Source organism: Candoia aspera, chromosome 3 (genome assembly GCF_035149785.1).
Source record: "Candoia aspera isolate rCanAsp1 chromosome 3, rCanAsp1.hap2, whole genome shotgun sequence".
Taxonomy (NCBI): Eukaryota; Metazoa; Chordata; class Lepidosauria; order Squamata; family Boidae; genus Candoia; species Candoia aspera.
In genome coordinates, this window is record NC_086155.1 from 204753803 (window position 1) to 204775041 (window position 21239).

Here is a 21239-nt window from a genome sequence, read left to right on the forward strand (position 1 = left end):
GCCACTGTATTTGGAACAAGGGAGAGAGAGGAAAGGAAGCCTTCAACAAAGACCTATTCCTAATAATACCGAACTGTGCAATGTAGGACCAGAGAGGGAAAATCCACCAAGAACATAACCGGGGGCAAAACGAGGGAGGCGTCGCAGGACTGGGAACCAAGGTGGAGAGTCGCGGCTAAGTTTTAACCCGCATCTGCGAGCCCTGTTTGGTCTCCCGCGCCCTGGAGGCCGAAGGCAGGGCAGCGTCTCCCCCAAGCGCCCGACATCCCCCGGACGCCCGGGAGCTCCTCTTTCCAAGAACCAGAAAGTCCCCGCGCGGAGGGAAGAGCCGCCGCCGCCGCAGAAACCTCAACCACTTCCGCTCCGTCTCCCCGAGACGCGGGCGCTGATTTACTCGGGCCGGTTTCGCTCCGCTCCGGCTGCGTCGCCCCGGGGACACGGCCGACACCCCGGGCGGGCCTGCGCGGACCCGCCGGTTTCCCCGCTCCCTGCGCGGACCCCCTGCCCGCCCGCCCGCCCGCCCTGGCGCCCCGCTTCAGCGGCGGGGGGCGCGCAGGTCCAGGGAGCCGCAGTTCCGCCCCCGTCCTCACCCCCCGGGGGGAGCCGGGTCAAAAGGCCGGAGGGGCGACGGGCCGGGGAGGGGCATCCCCCAGCCGCTCCCCTGCCCCCCCGCGGCGTCTCCATTCAAACCCCAGGAGCCGCCTCCCCCCGCGGAGGCAGGAGGGCAGCCCGCTAACCGCACGCGCGCCGCGCCCGGGGGTCGCGCCGGGGCCCCTCCTCCCGCGGACCCATAAGGCGCAGCCGCCCCACGCCCCCTTCCGGCTCTCCCTCGCTCACCGGTCCAGCTGTGAGGCGGCAAAGGCGGCGGCGAGGACGGGCGGCCAGGCGAGGGAGACGCGCCCTCAGGGCTGCCCGGCGGCCGCCTCCTCGGAAAGCGCTCCCGCCGTCCCGCCCGGCGGCCGCTTCCAGGCCGCTCCCCCTCGCCTCAGCCTCCTCCGCCTCGCCTCGCCTCCCGGCGCGCTGCACGCTGGGAAACGGCGCGAGCGCGCGGGTGGCGCGCGCACAGGCCGGCGTGCGCCCGCCTGCCCGCGCGGCGCGAAGATGGCTGGCGGCAGGCGCGGCCCCGCCCTCTCGCCCCCACTCCCCGCAGCGCGGGCGAAGGGGGCGGGCCGCGCCGCGCGAGGGGAGCGGGGGCTCCTCCTCCTCGCCTCCGCCCTTGCGCCGAAGGGTTCGCGGCGCTCCCGCTTTCTCCCTCTCTCCGCCCCCGACAACAGCCCTGCGAGGTAGGATGAGGGTCGGCGTCTCCCTCTCCCCGCCCACGCGTGCACCGTGCAGGGAGATGCACTCGACTTCAGGTCCCCCCATTCAGCGCTTTCCCCCACAGCCCGGGGTCTCAGTCCTCGTTCGGATGACTCCTCGGTGCAGCCAGGGCGAAGCGAAAGCCGAACCCAGGCGCTTACGTTGAGGGTCCCCCTTTTGCAGAAACTTTCCCGCTGGGTTTCCCAACAACCACCCTGTGAGGTTGCTCAGGCGGGGACGAAACGGGTCCTAGTGCAGCCCTCGCCCGCTCTGCTGACCCTGAGACACCATCGGCTGAACGGGGCCTTTGCATAAAGGCAGGTCAGGAATTGCTTTCAGTGGCCCGCATTACAGCAAACCATGGTTTGCTCACGTTTTCTGAATAAGCCACAATGGGCAAGGTTATTGCAACAAGCTCAGCTGTAAACCATGTTTTAGAAAACTAAATGGCTGCCAGGGTCAAACAAACCACATTAAGCTTCTGCACAGCCTGGAGACCGGCAGAGAGATGGACTTCCATTCCCAGAATTCCATAGCTGGCATAGCCAGTGCAGAGAATCCTGGGAACTGAACTCCGCCTCTCTGGAGGGCTGCTAGGCTGAGGAAGGCTGGTGCTCAGGGAGTGGATCAGACCCTACCTGGAATATACTAAATTGCTTACTGTTTTCAGCAGATACGCAGATCTAATCCTCACCACCAGTCCTCTGCCTTAGCTCAGGCTGAGAGGCAGCATCCCACGGCTGACCTAGAATTCGAATCCAGATCACCTAAAGCAGATATACTGGTGCAAGCCACAATGATGTCATGCGTGTCATGATGTCATTGCTCAAATGATGCAAATTATGGAACGACAGCATGGTGCGCATGATGTCACTTGCTCACCCAATGAGCACATCCAGTGATTGGAAGACAGAGTCATCCCCAGACGCTTTACTCAGTATGCAGGAACAGATTACTCTATACTGGGCGGCTTTATTTCAAATTCCTTTTCTTGATAATCCTTAGATTGGAGTTCATCTTTTTCACAGCTTCACACACTGAACTGACATCTTCACTGAGGTACCCACTGTGACCCCAAGATTTTTTTCCTGATTTATTGCAGACAGCTCAATATATACATTTTGGCCCCCATGTGCAGTGAGTTCAGAGTAGTTGTGTAAACTGCCACGAGTCATGCAGTTCTAGTGGTATATTTTATTTTATTTTATTTTATTTTATTTTATTTTATTTTATTTTATTTTATTTTATTTTATTTTATTTTATTTTATTTTATTTTATTTTATTTTATTTATTAATTATCCTGCCTTTATTATTTTTATAAATAACTCAAGGCGGCAAACATACCTAGTACTTCTTCCTCCTCCTATTTTCTGCGCAACAACAACCCTGTGAGGTGGGTTGGGCTGAGAGGGAGTAATGGTAAGCCAAAGAAAGGAAAAGCACTTAAGATAATTATTTATTAAATTTGTATGCTGCCCGATTCTCAACAACTCAGGGCAACTCACAACAATTAAAGAAATGATGGATGGATGGATGGATGGATGGATGGAAGGAAAGGAAGGAAGGAAGGAAGGAAGGAAGGAAAGAAGGAAGGAAGGCTAAATCTATTTAATTATACCTTGCCACTCCGACCAGACCAGAGACACTATGCAACCTCTAACTGAGGCAGTGAGAATCACCGGCCGAATCTCAGCAAGATCCAGTCAGTTTGTTCAGAAACCCTTTGGCTTATCAATGGTCATGTGACTGCAACTTGGGGGTCCTCCTGGACTCCCAGCTTCTGCTGACGCAGCAGGTGGAAGCTGTGGCCAGGAGGAACTTTGCCTAGTTGCAGCCTCACTGAGCCCCAGTGATAGTATCTCATGCCTTGCTGCCACGTGTCTTGGCCACGGCCTTGCAGATGGCCCTGGACTTCATTTGCTGCACAACTCAGCAGGCGCAGAGTTAGCAGGGAAGAGCCTACGGTTATATAGCAGCAATTCTTCCGTCACGGCATGGTCTACTTATTAGTTGCCAAGACCAAGTGCCGGTCATAATTTCCGGAGTCCTACATGGCTTGATTGTAGCTTACCTTAGGAACCACGTCCTCCAGGTTGAATCCACCTGGACCGTGCGTTGGAAGTGCTCAGCATTCTGCCCCAAAAGAAAGCAAAAGCAAGCTATATTTTTGGTGTCCCCCCTGCCTGGAACACCCTATGCCCAGATTGGTGCCAGGTACCCTCAGTGGCGTTCCTCACTGCCTCATGGTACTTGACTAAAAAGTAGATCTTTTGGGGTAGTCCCATCAGAAGTCTGTACCAACTGTTTCAGGTCATCTCTGAGTGCCAGCACCATGGAGAGCATGTTACGCTAGTCCAAGTGAGTGGTGATCAGGATGTGGGTTACCCCTGCTACGTCATTTCGGTCCAGGTAGAATTGTAGCTGGCACACCACTTTATGAATTCCTTTCCATCCTTTTTCTTTCTTGGATTCAAACATTTAAAAGCAATGTAATCGCCACTCTGGGACATACTACTGTCCTCCTCATGCAGTTTCTGAAGTCTTTCGCCCATCCCTCACTACAACTTTATTCCAAACCACCATTTAACCACTTTAAGTTTAAGTTCCATTCACTCTACTGGAAGCTGTTTACTCCTCTTAGATTTGATTGATTGTGTGCCATCTGGTTGTCATCAACTCTTGGTGACTACGTAGATAGATATTCTCCAGGAAGATCTGTCCCTGACCTGGTCTTTCGGGTCTTCCAGCTGTGCCCCCATCATCACTTTCTTGCCCACCCTTCCCTCCTTTGTCAGGTTACTGGCTTCAGACAGAGTCCATAACATTCACAAGAGAGAGAGTCTTCCTAAATTTGGCACTGGTTGTCTCTTTCTACAGATGGTAAAAGCCAAACTAAATACTGATTGACCGAGTACGTCTCATCGAGTCGTTTTCGACTCCTAACGACCACATAGATAGACTTTCTCCATGAGGATCTCTCCCTAACTTGGTCCTTCAGGACTTCCAATGGTGCACCCACGGCCGCTGTAACGGAGTCCCTCCCCCTCGCTGCTGGTCTTCCTCCTCTTCTCTTTCCTTCCACCTTTCCCAGCACCAGCGCCTTCTCCAGAGAGCTGGCTCTTCGCATAGTGTGTCTGAAGTTGCCCACTTCCAAAACTGTTCTTTATTTCCATTGCGCTGCATATTCTGTGCCTCTTTCAATCTTTCGCTCTCTTTGACTACATTTTTGCAATCCTTTCCTCTCTAGACACAGGGTAAAATATCATTCTAATGTTTTGCAGCAGTCTTGCGTGCATTCTCATTTACAGCATTTGTCACTTCATTATTCCACCAAGCATCCTTTTTCATACTTCCTGTTAGCGTAACTCTAGCCAGTTCTATGCGACTCTGTAAGATAACTCCTTTCACTCTGTCCAACCATCCTCTTTCCATCCATTCTGTTGAGAGATGATCTTCTAATACTTTCATATAGCTCATTATCTTCTCACTGTCTTTCGACTTTCATTCTAATTTCTTATTTCTTTTTTCCCACCTCCATTTTTCCCTAAGATGCACTCTTGACACCATCAAACCATGAGCCTCTCCTGGCTCTGTGTTATGTGTGGAACTAACTAGATGGCTTGCTCAACAAATCATGGTTTAAAAAACTGTGGCTTGATACAGTGTTTGAACCACAACCACCCATAAGCAATTCTGAAGAACTTGAAATCCTCCCATTGTTTCGTTTGGCTTTGTTGATTCAAATACAGGGTTGTCCAAGTTGTGTAGTGTAAGTATTCTCATTAGTAAGTGCTCAGTCCATCTAGGGGACACCTGAACTTCTGTGTGCCAGTGACCACAAGAACCTAAGTGCCTTGGGATCTGTACTCCTGGGGACATGGAGCCTTATGCTCCAAATTCCACTATTTTAATATTTTAATTTCTCTTTTTCGATAGGTATTTTTGAAGTATGCAATTTCTTTGAATATATTAGTGCTACATACGATAATGAGCTGATTTAGTGATCGTTTGTTGAATAAACCACAGTTGCTGGGATCATAACACATTTACTCCAAACAAACTGCATTACAGCCTAATTCAGTGTGGGAATTTAGCAACAGTGAGGCTTAATGGGAACTGAGTTCATTGGCCACTTTGCATTTCTGGGGGTCCAATGTAGTACAGGCAGCATCTGAACTTCTGTCAATAATGATTCCCACCCACTCCATTGCCTCTTTTAATCTTCTAAGTGTTTAATAAACCTGTAAATCCTCATGCTGTATTGGTATAAATCAATGAATTTAATTACAACATAATAGTCATTAAAATTTCAGTTGCTGAATAGGGATGTTACAGAGGGAGGATAGTTTTAAGCAGAAGATGAAAATAGTAATCTAGCATTTTACAGCTTCGCAGTAGCTAAGCAACTCCTATTCTCCTTCAAGAGAGTAAATATTAATGAAAAGAGCAAAAGTCTAGTCAAGTTAACAGAGATAAGGATGGGTTTTTCTGAATTCTGGGGTTAAAATGGAGGAAGTACATTGAATGTAAGGTTTAACACAGCCTTTCTCAACCTTTTGACCCTGGAGGACCCCTTGAAATATTTTTCAGGCCTCGGGGAACCCCTGCACATTCAGGCTCAAATATTATTTTATTCCTAAATGTGGTTCCAGATTCCACATCCCGCATTCTAAATGTGTGGTTCCACATTCATATATATTGAAATATATAAGAGGTGAAGGCGTCTGTACTGTGAATCTCTTCTCAAGAGAAAATATCTGCACCCCTCTTATGGTAGCTTCGTACAACCCAGGACTAAACACAGCTTTTGAGTGATGCATGGACCAACAAAAAAAAATATTCCAGTTACATTTGATTAAAATTAACTATAGTTAATATGATTGTCCCCAGTCATACATTTCCATTTTCAGTTTCTGGCACATTAAATATAACAATTAGGTAACAGGTTTTGGCACTCCTGGGGTTAAACCCAAGGCCTTCAGAGATATTTCAGTATGAGGGCATTTAAATGTGATACGGCAGCATTCAGTGTATCTCATACAGATGTTTCTGTAAACCAGCCTTCCCATCTGGGCTGCCCAGATGTGTTCAGCCCTCACTTACAGGATGCACAGGAATAGGCTATTGCTGTTCTCTAGCTCAGAGAGCTGAAATCCAGTATTTTAAAGCGCCAGGCTGGGGAAAGCAGCTGCAAATATATAGCACTTGTTTACACATGCGTGCCAGGACAGAATTTCCCTAAACAGAACATCTTGGTTTCCTCTCTCTGCTTCTCAAAGGTTGTCTGTATTTAGTCACACTGTGAGAAACCTGAGGTGGTGCTAAGCGACTGTATTGCTCCTTGCAAGCCCTAACATGCCACTTTTTGGGGGTTTTTTCCTATTTGGAAAAAGTCAAGCGTGAATGAAATTTGGCACTACACTGTAAATGTTCAGAAAACCTTGGGCATGTGCCCAAGAGGAGAATAAATATGTCAAGCAACTTCCCTGCTCCTGGAGGGCCCTGTACTGAGGCACCGTTGATCTTTGCTGTTTATGTATGAATTATATCGTTATTAATTATAATGCTGAAAGCCAGCCTCACTTTGCATACACAGCTGAGCAGAAATCATATGCAAAGCAGGGAATGTTTTCATCCTACCCTTGTTAGCGTTCTATTTCTAGTCTGGGTTCACACTGCACACTAGGCTACGCTACAGTGGGGAGGGGTACTTTGTGGTTCAGGACATTGTGGGAGCTCAACTATTGAGGCCTGCCGGTCATACCACATCCCCTGGATGTAGAAGTGGTTGCAAACTCTTCCTAATGGATGACATGCGTCCTCCCTATAAATCTCACCAAATGTTCAGAAACTTTTGGCAGGGGTGGGGGCGAGAAGGCAGCCCCTCCAGTCACAGTGCAGAAGCCAAGAAGCACATGTTTGTGTACACTTTCTGCCTGGTCCTGAGGCATGTGAGCGGAGAAGAACTGATCCATGGCTGATTGCAATGCACCACCTCGGGGTTGCAAGCACAGAGCTTGAGCTAGTCACAAATTGGGTTATTTTCCACATCTGGCCAAACCCATTGGCTTGGCATGTTATGTGAACAAGACCATTGTATGAAACCAAGATACCATTATGCATATCTTCATAGGCAGCCCAGGACAAGCCGTGACGATGCCGTGTGCATCATGACATCACAGAAATGTGACTGGTGCAAATTACAGAATTGCATCATGTATGTGATGATGTCATTGGGCATGTGATGCTGTCATGAGGTGTGATGATGTCACAGGACATGTGATCTCACCACTCTACAGACACTTGTGCATAGTATATTGTGAGAACATAGGAATTGTGTCCAGTTGAGTGAACCCACCCATGATGTTTTGAGGCAAAGTTTACTTGTGTTAACTTCTGGGTTCAGATAACACCCTAAGCCAAAATCAAACAAACCACGACCATAGTGCAAATTATGAAGGCCGTCTATGATGCCTAGTGCATAATTTTGTTTTTAACCCTATTTATTCAGAAGAAAGCTCCACAGAGTTCAGTAGGGTTGTATTGCTCTTAAGCAATTGTCCCGACAGAACAATCAGCAGGGTCAAAGAGGGAATAAGAAATACCTTTACTACAGCACCTGTAACAATTTTATGCACGTTTTACTGGTCGTGGTAATCCTAAAAAAGAAACTCAGTAATTTTATGCTGGTGAGGGCTTATAACCTTCCCACCAGAACTACAGTTAGGAGAATTTCCCAGGGAAAGAGCTAACAGAGTACCTTAAGGCTGCTTTGTCTAACTATCCCAGTGTTTTGCTATTCAGTGGTAAGTGACAAGATCCTCATTCTGCTACCTTATTGTTTTCTTCCCAACTTGACAACAGTTGGTACATGGATAGAAGACCACCAGAAAATCCCAGAGCTATAGGTCTGACTAGGAGGTTGGACAAACACCTCAGAAAAAGGTATTTGCAAACCACTTCTGTACTGTTGCCAAGAGAAATCTCTCAAAGTCAATGATACTTATCCTGCTTGTTTTCCTGTCTACCACCTTATGCACAATATTATTTGTTAACTCCTTTGACTACAGAGCAGCTAACCCCCATCTTCCCCCAAAGCCGTGAATCTAAATAAAATCCCACATGTTGCATCTGTAATCAATAGCACCACTGTATGCCTTTAATGGGGCACATTCCTCAAATGCAGAATGAATTCATACAAATCTTTTGTGTGTGTTACATTATTGCAATGGGGTCGGAAAGTTACAGAACTAGGATTACTTGCTTTTCTAGTATTTGCTATTGTTCTTGCTATTGTTATAACAGAGGACAAAACTGACAGAGTAAATTATAGACTATTTCTTCCCCTCCACAGCCCCCCACCCCCACCCCAGTGTTCCTGCTAGGAATTTACTGCAGGAAAGAGGGTTTGTTCTTGTCAAGTAGCCTGATATATTGGCAACTTAAATATTCTCTCCCCTTTTTTCTTTCCCAGAGTAGCCATTCATAATTTTAAAGAAAGGGAATCACCTTTCAAGACATTGAGTTCATTCTTGGTTAGAGCCAGTTTGGTCTAGTGGTTAAGGTGCTGGGCTAGAAACCAGGAGGCTGTGAGTTCTAGTCCTGCCTTAGGCATGAAGCCAGCTGGGTGACCTTGGGCCGGTCCCTCTCTCTCAGCCCAAGAGCCAATCAGGAGTGGTAGGAGAGTTCTAGTCCCGCCTTGGGCATGAAAGCCGGCTGGGTGACCTTGGGCTGGTCCCTCTCTCTCAGCCCAAGAGCCAATCAGGAGTGGTAGGAGAGTTCTAGTCCCGCCTTGGGCATGAAAGCCGGCTGGGTGACCTTGGGCCGGTCCCTTTCTCTCAGCCCAAGAGCCAATCAGGTGTGGTAGGAGAGTTCTAGTCCCGCCTTGGGCACGAAAGCCGGCTGGGTGACCTTGGGCCAGTCCCTCTCTCTCAGCCCAACTCGGTGCGATGTAGACTAGCCTCCTCGTGGTGCACCCCGGGCAATGTGACTTGTCATGGCTAAATAGTCCACACATCTGGCTGCTGGACCTCACAAGGATTTCCCAGCAAGGAAAAAAAAAGCAGCATGAACACTGAACTGCTATGCCATACGATTAAAAAGAAAAAGAGCAAAGGAAGGAAGGCTGAAATAATTACAGTTTCTCTGAAATCAAATATAACTGCCTGTTTTAGCAGCTGTGTTGAATGTGTAGTGAAAATATTAATAAACTAAGATGTTTGATTTAAATAGTTATTGTGGAGCCCTTGGTGCTCTCTGAGCTTGGCTGTTTGCCTGCAGACGTTTCATGACCTGACTAGGTAACATCATCAGTGTGAGGGAGGGTGGGGTTTGCTCCCAGTTTATATACAGCAGCTTGCCCTGCCAGTGTGTGAGGGGTGTGGTTTTCTCCTTGGTAGTTCCTTGATTAGGGTTCTATTTTCCGTCTGATTGTTTGTCTGGTGTGAATCCCTCTTATCTAGGTGTCAGGATGTGTTCTGGTCTTTTTGTTTCCTTCTTAGCTTTTGTATTACCTCTTTTTAATGGTTTGTCTCTATGTGTCTGTCGATGGCTGATTTGTCTGAATGCCAGCCTTCCAGGAACCTCCTAGCATTTTTGGATTTAGCTTGGTCTAGGATGCTCACAGTTTCCCAGCTGAAACTGTGGTTGAGTCCATCCATGTGTTGCGAGTAAGGAGTTGGATAAGGTGCAAAAGGAAAAAGTCCAGAAGCAGAATAAAGGTGGAAGTGCTCAAATCATCCACAGCTATGCAGATGAATGAGAATCACAGCCTTTAAGAACCAAATGCAAAGGTTAGAACGCATAACAGACTTGCAACATATATTCCCATTAAACAGGTAATTAATTTCTTAGCCATTAAAATAAGCCCGCTACAGGCTTTAAAGAGTTAGCAGAGGTCACACAAGGCTAACAGTAATCCTGGAAGCAGAATCCCCCTCTAAATTTGAGGTCTCAATAATAGTCTACTGTGATCCATGCCCCGCTCCTCCCACTGACTGGTGGCCATCAGTACCAGGAGCACTGTTGTGTTCTGCACGGTGTTGTTGTGGATTCGCACTAGTTGCGTGGGGTAACTGTGAATGCCTAGGGCACTAAATCGCTGCGTCAGCATTGCCTGCTGCTACAGTTCTATAGAGCTAAACTAAGAGACGGGGCCAAAGCAAGAATGGGGGGCGTGGGGTTGGCAGTTGCCCAAGAACGTCTGGTGCCAGTTTTGTCACTTGGCAGTACAAAGGGAAGCTGTATACTTCCCTGCCACTCACTTAAAGCAGCTGCCCAGGAAAATCTGCAAGGGGGAAATAGAATTCCTTACATGCTGCCCAGAAGATGGAAAAGGGGGAGGCAAAGTTAATTAATGCCCAAGGTTTTCAAGAAATGTAGAATGAGCAGCAGAGGCCACTGAAATTAACAGCTCAAAGTCTATGTGTTCGTTCCAGTGGAAAATTCTGATTGGGGAGGAAGCAAGTTGGAAGGCTTTTTTTTAACCCACTTCCTTTTTTTTCCCAGTCTTTTCCCATCATGGCATTCATACCCATGTATTTAATTATTTACATTTGACAATAAATATAATGTTCTTTGGTGTATTAAGTTTTTAAGTTCATGTTAAGGAATAACAGAATAACTGCATCTGGAATGCTGCTTTCAGCTTTATTCTTTGAATTATTGGGTTTGGTTTAATTGCTAGCAGCTGAACAAATAATATTAGCAGTACGATACAGGCCAAGGCTAGGAACCTCCTAACATAAGGCTTGTTTTTAACTCAGTTAAGTGTGCAATTACAAGAAATATTTGTATTTTTAGCATGCATACTTTACTGTATGCAAGTGTTTGTTCTACAAGACCAACCGCCCACAATTTGAATTAGTTAACAATAACACCACCCCAGGGGAAAAAGAATCTAGCCACATCATCAACAAGAATATTGCTAGTTTAACGTTGCTTGTAAAGCAAAGCTTTCTTGTAGAGTAGCAGTGGAATAGGTAAAGGTAAAGGTTTTCCTCGACGTAAAGTCCAGTCGTGTCCGACTCTAAGGGGCGGTGCTCATCTCCGTTTCTAAGCCTTGGAGCCGGCGTTGTCATAGACACTTCCGGGTCATGTGGCCAGCATGACAACTCGGAACGCCGTTACCTTCCCGCCGAAGCGGTACCTATTGATCTACTCACATTTGAATGTTTTCGAACTGCTAGGTGAGCAGGAGCTGGGACGAGCAACGGGAGCTCACCCCGCCACGTGGTTTCGAACCGCCGACCTTCCGATCGGCAGCTCAGCGGTTTAACCCGCAGCACCACCGCGTCCCTACAGCAGTGGAATAAACTGAAGAAAAATAAAATATTCTTTTTGGTAATAATGGACATGATGGGATCAGGAAGGGTTAACTACATAGTCCTCAGTTTACAACAGCAATTGGGACTGGTATTGCTATTGCTAAACAACGTGGTGGTAAAGCATGATGTCACATGACCGCACTGCTTAGTGACAGCAGTTCCGGCAGTCCCGCTTGCCATCGTAACCAAGGACCACATGGGTCATTAAGCAAGGCCCTCACATGACCATGTCTTCCAACTTCCTGCAGGCTTCCCTGTTGACTCTGCTTCTGGTGGCAGGAAACGGCAGAAATTGTGATCATGTGACCGTGGGGATGCTGCGATGGCCAGAACTCCAAGGACCGGTCGTAAGTACTATTCACTCAGCACCACCATAACTTTGAATGGCCACTGAACAAATGGTCATAACCTGAGGACTACCAGGATGCATTTAACTGTCAAAAGGCACCCAGCCACAGAAATGCCATGTCAAATCTGAGTTTCCACATTTTAGAATGTCCCTCTGGAACATTCTGCCCCCGGAAGTGAGACAGGCCCCTTTGCTCCCGGCTTTCCAGAAGAACTTGAAAACCTGGTTCTGCCGCCTCGCTTGGAGGGGCATGTGTGCACCAGTTCTTCTAGGGGGTGGCTAGTACCATAGATCTCTCCCCAACGAATAAGACCTTCACTGCTTGGATTTTATATTTATTTTATTTTTATTTATTGGTCTATTATATTGTAATTTAATGGGACGCGGTGGCGCTGCGGGTTAAACCGCTGAGCTGCTGAGCTTGCCGATTGGAAGGTCGGCAGTTCGAATCTGCGTGACGGGGTGAGCTCCCGTTGCTAGTCCCAGCTCCTGCCAACCTAGCAGTTCGAAAACATGCAAATGTGAGTCGATTAATAGGTACCGCTTCGGCGGGCAGGTAACGGCGTTCCATTTAGTCATGCCGGCCACATGACCATGGAGGAAGTGTCTACGGACAAACGCCGGCTCTTCGGCTTTGAAACGGAGATGAGCACCGCCCCCTAGAGTCAGACACGACTGGACTGAATGTCAAGGGAAACCTTTACCTTTACTTATATTGTAATTTATGTTTTAATTCTGATTTTATTGTAAACTGCCCAGAGTCCCCTTCTGGGGGAGATGGGCAGTGATAGAAATTCGATAGATAGATAGATAGATAGATAGATAGATAGATAGATAGATAGATAGATAGATAGATAGATTAAATAAGTAAGTAAGTAAGTAAGTAAGATATATACATCTCCAAAGACCTGAGACGTTCATTTGCAAAATGCTACATTTTCCTGCTTGAAAATTCTGTCACCTATTCTGTCTGAATTCATGTGTGTGTGTGTGTGTGTGTGTGTGTGCGTGCATGCATGTATCAATCTGCAACCAAAGAAAACTACTTTCTAATATTAATTACTGATTCTTGACCTGTTGCCATTAAAAGTTATTGTGCCAATTAAGAAACTTCCAGAATGTTTAAAACATATTTTCAATAGAGAAATACCCTCTTTCTACAAATTTAATAGAGACCATCACTTGGCATAACAAGGTATTCAACACACATTGGCAGAAATCAATTTTACTGTTTCAGCAAACTATAGCAATAAATGTTCCAGCATCCAGGTACCTTATGTCGCAACATCTCTGATCTGTATCCTGTTACCAGTCTCTGCTCGATATAATCAGTTACATATTTTAGCTGTATCTTGCTAACAGCAACATCCACATTCAAACTTTAATCAAGAACTTTTATGTAACTTAAGCTTGCCAGTTAAGGAAATAAGCCTCTATCCTAAAACAGTGTTTTTCAATCTTGGCAACTTTAAGCTGTGTGGACTTCAACTCCCAGAATTCCTCAGCCAACATGCTGGCTGGGGAATTCTGGGAGTTGAAGTCCACACAGCTTAAAGTTGCCAAGATTGAAAAATATTGCCTTAAAATGTATAGAAATATGCTCCTTGTCTTCCACACTTTAATTGTGTCAGTTATGTTTGCATTCTTTTCACAACCAAGTTCATTTGCTCATATGTTGCTGTCATGTAGAAAACTCTGAGAAAGGTTTCTCCCTGCCTGAGGCCATACTGCATATCACCTTTAATTGTAATTTACTGAAATGATGGTAGTATAGCCATTTTAGGTGACCTTGTGCAAGTCACTGACTTTTAGACTCATCTAAATCACAAGGTCGCTCTGATATCTGGAAGAGGGTAGAAAAAAAATATTCTGAGAAAGAAACCCAAACAAAAAATGAAATGCATTTTCCAAAGTCCAGTTTTAAAATTTGCAACTAGTCCTAGGCTTCCCTGCAGATTCCCTTTGGTATCTGACGTTCTTCCTGCCAAAGTCAAAATGCAGGAAACTGAAATTCTCACTACTCTGCCTGTGTTCTTGAATTAGTATTTGCAACTGGATTTTGAAATGTTATAACTGCGAATCTTCAGTCACCGTGAAAAACAACATGGATTTTGCAAACTACTCCAGTTCTTGTAAAGACCAAGGAAGACTGAGAAGATCAGAAAGGGAGAGGATGAGGAGTGAGAGATCAGAAAGCAATTATTTCATTATATGTGAGAAAATTAGATGATCCTGAATTGTGGCAAGTTTGTCTTTTCTGTCTCTCACCCTGATACAGAACAGCCAGCTGACAATGCTCCAGTTTGCAAGGATGGATGGTTCTAAATTCAACAATGGCATGGTAGGAATGTAGGAAACACTCAGACTTTAGGGTCTGTCTGAATTTCCCATAAATCAGCCATCCTTGTTATACCAACCAGCACCATCGTATTAAACAAGGCTATTTTATTCAGGGAGCTAAACCAGGGAGCCGTCTAGTCACACAAAACTGCCCCAGGGCTTGCACTGCACACAACTTTTTCCACACTGGCTTTTGAGACATGTGTTGGGGGACAGGCCTCCCCAACGCACAAAAAAGCAGATGGGTCCAAAACAAAAATTAATTCTGATTTGATTTAATTTTTTTATACTAAATTCGTGTACTGAAGTCACATAAGTAATACAAAATTGTGTACAGTATGTATTAATTTACTCTCCAATCATGCGTTTAATTATTTTCCCCTTCTGTCACACTAAAGAACTCTGGAACTGCACCATGGAATTTAGGTGGCTGCTTGCAGCTCTGAGAAATCCAATCGGGAATTAAAGTCTTTGTTAGAGATATTCTGTAAAGAAAAATTATTGTCTTCACATTCAGAAAAGGAACACAGAATCAACTTACGAACTCACTGACAAGGGTAAAAATTCTTGTATTCCACATGAAATGATAGCCTTCAGATCTCTGCTTGTTCCCTGTGGTCCAGACAGAGTTACAAAATAAAATACGGTATTAATTTGTAAATTAATGACTTAAGTACAAAGATATACTATAAAATTTCTTTGGTTATGATTTAAGGTGAACATAGCCATTGTGGTTGGAAAACCATGGTTTATGGCTTAGAGCTACATGTGAATCCATCCAATGACAGCTGATGCAACAAACCACCATTAAAACATGGGTTAGTGTGATGTGGAAACCCAAGAATTAATACATTAGTATCCCGATCTGATCTTAATGACGCAATTTGCTATTGTTAATCTGCTCGCTCTGTGATAAAGCACCAAGGGGGAATGGAGAATTTTATTTCACTTTATAGCCTGAAATAATACCTTATTTCAAAATTCTGACTTTCCCGCTACTCAGAAAAAGTTTGCTCTCTTGGCAAACTAAAAGTTTCAGCACTAGGTGAATTGGTCAAAGAGTGCTTTGTCACACCTTGAACAAAGTCAGCAGCTTATAGTTGATGAATCAGTCCAGGATGAGGAGTGAAGCTATGGCCAAAGCAAACATCTATTTGATCCAAGCTTGCCAGGAAGGAAGCTTTTAAGTTATTTTGCAAACAGAGCAAATCAAATATGTCTTGTATAAAATCAATGCTTCATTAATCCAACCAGAAAACCTACCAAGAATCTCCTTGAAGCAAACATATTTCTATTTCAGGAATCCTTGAAAAAAGAAATGCTGCTCCTTGACAGACAAAGAGCGGGCAAACAGAACTGGTTTAATACGGAATCAACAGATACAGTGTCACATGTATTTCATGGGAAATGCCTGACGCTCTTGTGGACCTCTATTGTCCACCCAGTGGAGAGACACAGCTGTTAAGTGGAAGGGAGGAAAATACAGGCATTAAGAATTAATAGGAGAAGTTCAGGAGAAGACACCTGAGAATACTTTGGACAGCCAAGAGAACAAACCAATGGGTCATCAAACAAATCAGCCCAGAGTTCTCACTCAAGGCACAAATGGCCAGGCTTGAATTATTCTACTTCAGACACATTAGGTGAAGACCCAGCTCTCTGGAAAGGGCTCCAATGCTGGGAATGGTGGAGGGACCAGTTACAGTGGCGATGGGTGCACCATTGGAAGGCCTGAAGGACCAGTCAGGGACAGATCATCATGGAGAAAATCTATGTGGTCGCTAGGAGTCGAAAATGACTTGATGACACATAAGCGGTCAATCGATATTTAGTTTGACTTCTACCATCTGTAGAAAGAGAAGAGACAACCAGTCTTGGTCAGTGCCAACTTTAGGAAGACTCTTTCTCTCTTGTGAACGTTATGGACTCTACCTGCAGTCAGTAACCTGACAAAGGAGGGAAGAGTAAGCAAGGGGGAGAGAGGAAAATAGCAAGAAAGTGAAATTTATATAGTTACAATTGATAGCTTTACCCATCATTTCAGTTCACTGCTCATCCACTGTCTCAGTACTAACATTAAAAAAAAAGAAGTTGATTATTAGGCTCAGATATCTGCCTTTAATTCCCGGTATTTACTGATTGATGCCTGTCCTGGATCAGGATTTCCTTGACTTTTTTGATTTTCTGCCATCAAGTTGGTGCTGACTCTTAGTAACTACATAGATTTTCTCCAGGAGAATCTGTCCCCACCTGGTCCTTCAGGTCTTCTACAGGTGCACCCACCACCACTGTAACAGTCCATCGACCTTGCTGCTGGTCATCCTCTTCTTCTCTTTCTTTCCACCTTTCTCAGCATTAGGGCCTTTTCCAGAGAGCTGGGTCTTCCCATAATGTGTCCAAAGTAGGATCATTTGAGCCTGGTTATTTGTGCTTCCAGTAAGAACTCTGGGTTGATTTGTTTGTTGATCCATTTGTTTGTTTTCTTGGCTGTCCATGGTATCTCAGGAGTCCTCTCCAACATCGAAGTTCAAAGGTGTAAATACTCTTCCTATCCTGCTTCTTCAAAATCCAACATTCACTTCCATAGAGGGTCACAACTGCCTGCACAATTCTGATCTTCCTTGACTTGCTGCAAATAATTGACCCTCGATTCCTGGCCGCTCGAGAGAGAGAGATGAAACAAAGTGACACGTCACCACATCTCTCCCAGAATTGTTCTAGGAAGTGCCATGTCATCTGAATTTGCTGGTTTCCTCATCTTTTCATGCCCCTTCCCGCTTTTTCTCAAATGATAAGCCATTATTCATCACTGCTTTCTGTCTTGGTAGTCCTGAAAAGCAAGATAGAGACAAATTTAAGCCCTTCTGCAAGAATATGACCACATATATTTGCTAGGGTTGCATTTAAAATAGGGTAATTTCACATTAGTAATTCAGCATTTTATGTGTTTGAAGTTGTGGGTACAGATGCATATGAGGGAGAGAAAAAAAGAGAGAGAGATCCTACTTTTTGGACCCAGCCCATCCAAGAAAACATGCAATATAATATAGCGTAAATTAATACCCTAAAGTGAGGGACGCAGTGGCGCTGCGGGTTAAACCGCTGAGCTGCTGATCGGAAGGTCGGCGGTTCGAATCCGCGTGACGGGGTGAGCTCCCGTTGCTCGTCCCAGCTCCTGCTCACCTAGCAGTTCGAAAACATGCAAATGTGAGTAGATCAATAGGTGCCGCTTCGGCGGGAAGGTAACGGCGTTCCGAGTCGTCATGCTGGCCACATGACCCGGAAGTGTCTATGACAACGCTGGTTCCAAGGCTTAGAAACGGAGATGAGCACCGCTCCCTAGAGTTGGATTCGACTGGACTTTACGTCAAGGGAAACCTTTACCTTTACCTAACACCCTAAAAACAAATGATCCAGAAAATGATTAAAAAGCAGCACATAAACATTTTGAAGGGAGACACATTAAAGACCAAGATGAAGCACCCCAACTTTTAAACCTGTTTTGTGGTGTCAGGATCAACCCCCTTCGGGGTTTCATAATTGGCAAACCTGGTTAGAAGGATAGGAAGTCTTTCTAACCTTAACCAGGTTCTTAAACGTACAGCTAATGTGTAGGTATTTATCCCGACAGATGCTATTCCTGCAAATGGAGTTGCATGCATCGTAGAATTTGATATGCAAAAATAATAACACATACACGGTCCACACCATGCAAGTTTTTTCATGAGTGGAGAGACAGTGACCAAGCATCCAGCGCAGGATAAGAAATGTCCAAAGTTAGAAACTTGAGTTTCACACTTTTTCTCTGGCTGAAACCTGCAGCTGTGGTTCCTGGTTGAGCAGGGGCACAATTACTGCTTCCAGATGTCTTCTGAAGATGCCCCGTGCAGAGGATGATGCCTTTTGGCTACTGCGTTATCACGGTGAGCTTAAGCAGGGGAATATATTACAGTAAATTATTCCTGAAATGCAGGATTACATACAAAATATAAAGTAAAAGTGTGAGTGATACACAGGATAATAGAGGATATAGTGCTTGGAGGCATCAGCTATATAAATCCATTTCAGGCATGTCTTCTAAATGTTGTTTAGCCGGAACTTTATCTCCCTTCCCATATGCTGTATGAAAATGGAAGTGTTCATTAAATCTGTGAGTTCAAAAAATTACCTGGAGAAGTTAATTCAGGATGTCAATTCATTACAGCCAATTCATTACAAGCCCTGGCTGAATATTCAGTCTGGCGTTGAAGCCACTGTTCTAGCAAGCCTCCTCCATTTTACAGTTGTGGCTGAGTGCAGCGGTCATCAAGACATTGTTTATGAAACATTTTGGCAGTCAAATGAATCCAGTTACTGGAGCACAGAAGTATCCTGGCAGAAAATACCATCTCCTTAATGACAATGGCTGATTCTTCTGAAACCCTGACACAATGGGCTAGAAAAAATGTATTCACACAAAAAGAAGCTAGAATACATTGGCCGTTGAATCACACACACACACACACGCACACACACACAGAAAGGTCATCTGAGCAACAGACAATCGACTTTAATTTAGCTCCACCCTGAAGATTACAAATCTGCCCACGCTGCTCTATTTCAGTTTATATTAGTCACCCTTTAATTTATAGGCTGGAAGTTTGATAGTTAAAGATTTCATTTCCTCTTCAAATGATTAAAACTCCTTGAATGGGCAAAGCCACAGATCAACTAAAAGGAAAAAAAAAAAAACCCTCATGTTCCTGAACTTCTGTACGATGGGGATTTCAAAACGCTGGAGTACATTGGCTGATCTGAACATCCAGAATTGTAACTGATGATTTTGATCTCATCCCATCCCCATTCCTTGGGAAAGAAAATCTCTCTGAAATTTTCCAGGACTTTCCCACCTCTGCTCCTGAAGTAACACCTTGAGTTCAATGGGACTTATCTCATTTTATGGAGGGAGTGTATAAAAAAAAATCTATCTAGATGGTGGCTGTAACTGTGGGATCAGAGCCCTCCCCTTTTTTAATGCACGTTGTAAGCATGACACGTGTAAAAATCAGTAGGGCTTCAAATGACAGTTGTAGGCACCATCTTCACTTTTTTGACCCCTTGGCTGCCCCTCTTATATTGGCTCCTTTAATCTGGAGACTTTCAGAAGACCTGACATTTCAGAATTCTTCTGAAAACTGTTAACTGGGGACCATATAAAGATCTTTTATAACAAACACTGTGCCACTGGCTATTGCCTTTAGCAGCTAAACTACGGCATAACAAATGATTCAGTATGCAGTATAACTGATTTCACGGAGTAGAAAAATCAACATTCTCTGTTTTTCTAAAGGTAAGGGGAAATTCTTCATTTTGATGAAGTTTTGACAGCCAGCTTTATTATAAAAAGTACTAGTAGTTCTATAACTACTGTGATTAATTATAGATTGGTTTGCCTTGAAGATAACCCAAGGACTGAACATAACTCACCAGTCAAGTCTACGTGGGACTCCTCGTAACATCATCAGCTTAACAGAATTCTCTGGTATTAACTTGAATCAAGATAACAAATAATAGCTCTGGATTCCAGATGGCCTGGATACTGGAAAAAATACCTGTTTCTGTGTCTGCTTGTCCTCTCCCAGCATTCATCTGCCAATGCTCTTCTTCAGGTGTCTATGCTGTCAAAGGTAAGGTTGATGATGACCTGGGATTTTATGGAGTTACATCGAACTGTCTCTCTTGGAAAATTTGCCTGATGCCCACCTTGCCCTCTTTTAGGGAACTGACAAGGGCTTTTAGAATTAGCCTATATCCCCCAGGCATTTTCAGTGTTTTAAGTACTTTTGAGAATTCTCTTCCCGCTGAATCCACTAGTTAGCTTGAAATCCTGGAACTGAGAGTCTCGTCGGAAGGTTGATGCATTGACACAGGAGCATATGCTACCTGAACTGTGACACACACAAGTAACATTTAATGTTTCCCCTTCCCATTCCAATGTTTCTGCATTCCTCATATACAAGAGCAAAAATAAAAAAAGGGAAGATATCTAACTCTGATAATAAATTTAAAGTGGTTATGAAACCAGGAGATTGAGAGTTCTAGTCCTGCCTTAGGCACGAAAGCTGGCTGGGTGACCTTGGGCCGGTCACTCTCTTTCAGCCCAACTCACCTCACAGGGTTGCTGTTGTGGGGGAAAGAGGAAGAGGAAGGAGTATTAGGTATGTTCACCGCCTTGAGTTATTTATAAAAATAATAAAGGTGGGGAAATAAATAAATGAGTCGCCTTCAGTTGAACTCAGGTTCTGGTGACTTAATGGACACTTCCACATAGTTCTCTTGCTAACAGGATGGAAGTGGGACTGATTTGTCCTTGCCTTCCTCCAGGATCTTTTTTTTTTTTTGGCTGTAGCTAGCTGAAGCTTACAACTCTTGTTTGCTGAAAGCATCCAGATGGCCACAGTATGAATCAGAAACTCTGATTTCTTGCTCGGCCCCTGATTTGATCCTGCAGGGATCAGTAAGAGGGTTCCAGGGATGGCAGTTCTTTAAAGTGTCTAGGCACATTTTAACTGGCATATGTGGAAAAGCTTTCCCAAGAATATCCATAACAATAATAACACAGGAGCTGTTGCTTTTTAACAAGATCTAATGCTAAAGGAATCCAGACATATCTATTGCAGCGAAAGTCTGAACCACACATTTTAACCAAACGACTTATTAAAGCAGCCAAAATATTTCTGTTCCTAAAATGCAACCTAATGTTATTGGCTGACATGTAATAATTTGATCTCAGCTGAAACCAAGACCATGCTAGGAAGGAAAGATGCTGGGTTTAATGTACACAGTATAATTATAATGCATAACTTTGTCAGGTTCTCGAATATCATCTTTGCATGAAGTCAGTGTCTTTGATGAAATGGCTGCTAATTCAAGAAACTCCCAACCTC

At 44.7% G+C, this 21239-nt stretch overlaps 1 protein-coding gene across 1 annotated transcript in view; it reads right to left on the bottom strand.

Annotated features, from left to right (window-relative positions):
• Window positions 1-996, bottom strand: part of PTK2 (protein tyrosine kinase 2) — a 224404-nt gene extending 223408 nt beyond the window's left edge. Inside the window, exon 1 of the mRNA XM_063299715.1 lies at window positions 838-996. The gene's annotated coding sequence lies outside the window, so the exon portion shown is untranslated. The remainder of the gene's footprint in view (window positions 1-837) is intronic.
• Window positions 997-21239: the final 20243 nt, after the last annotated feature.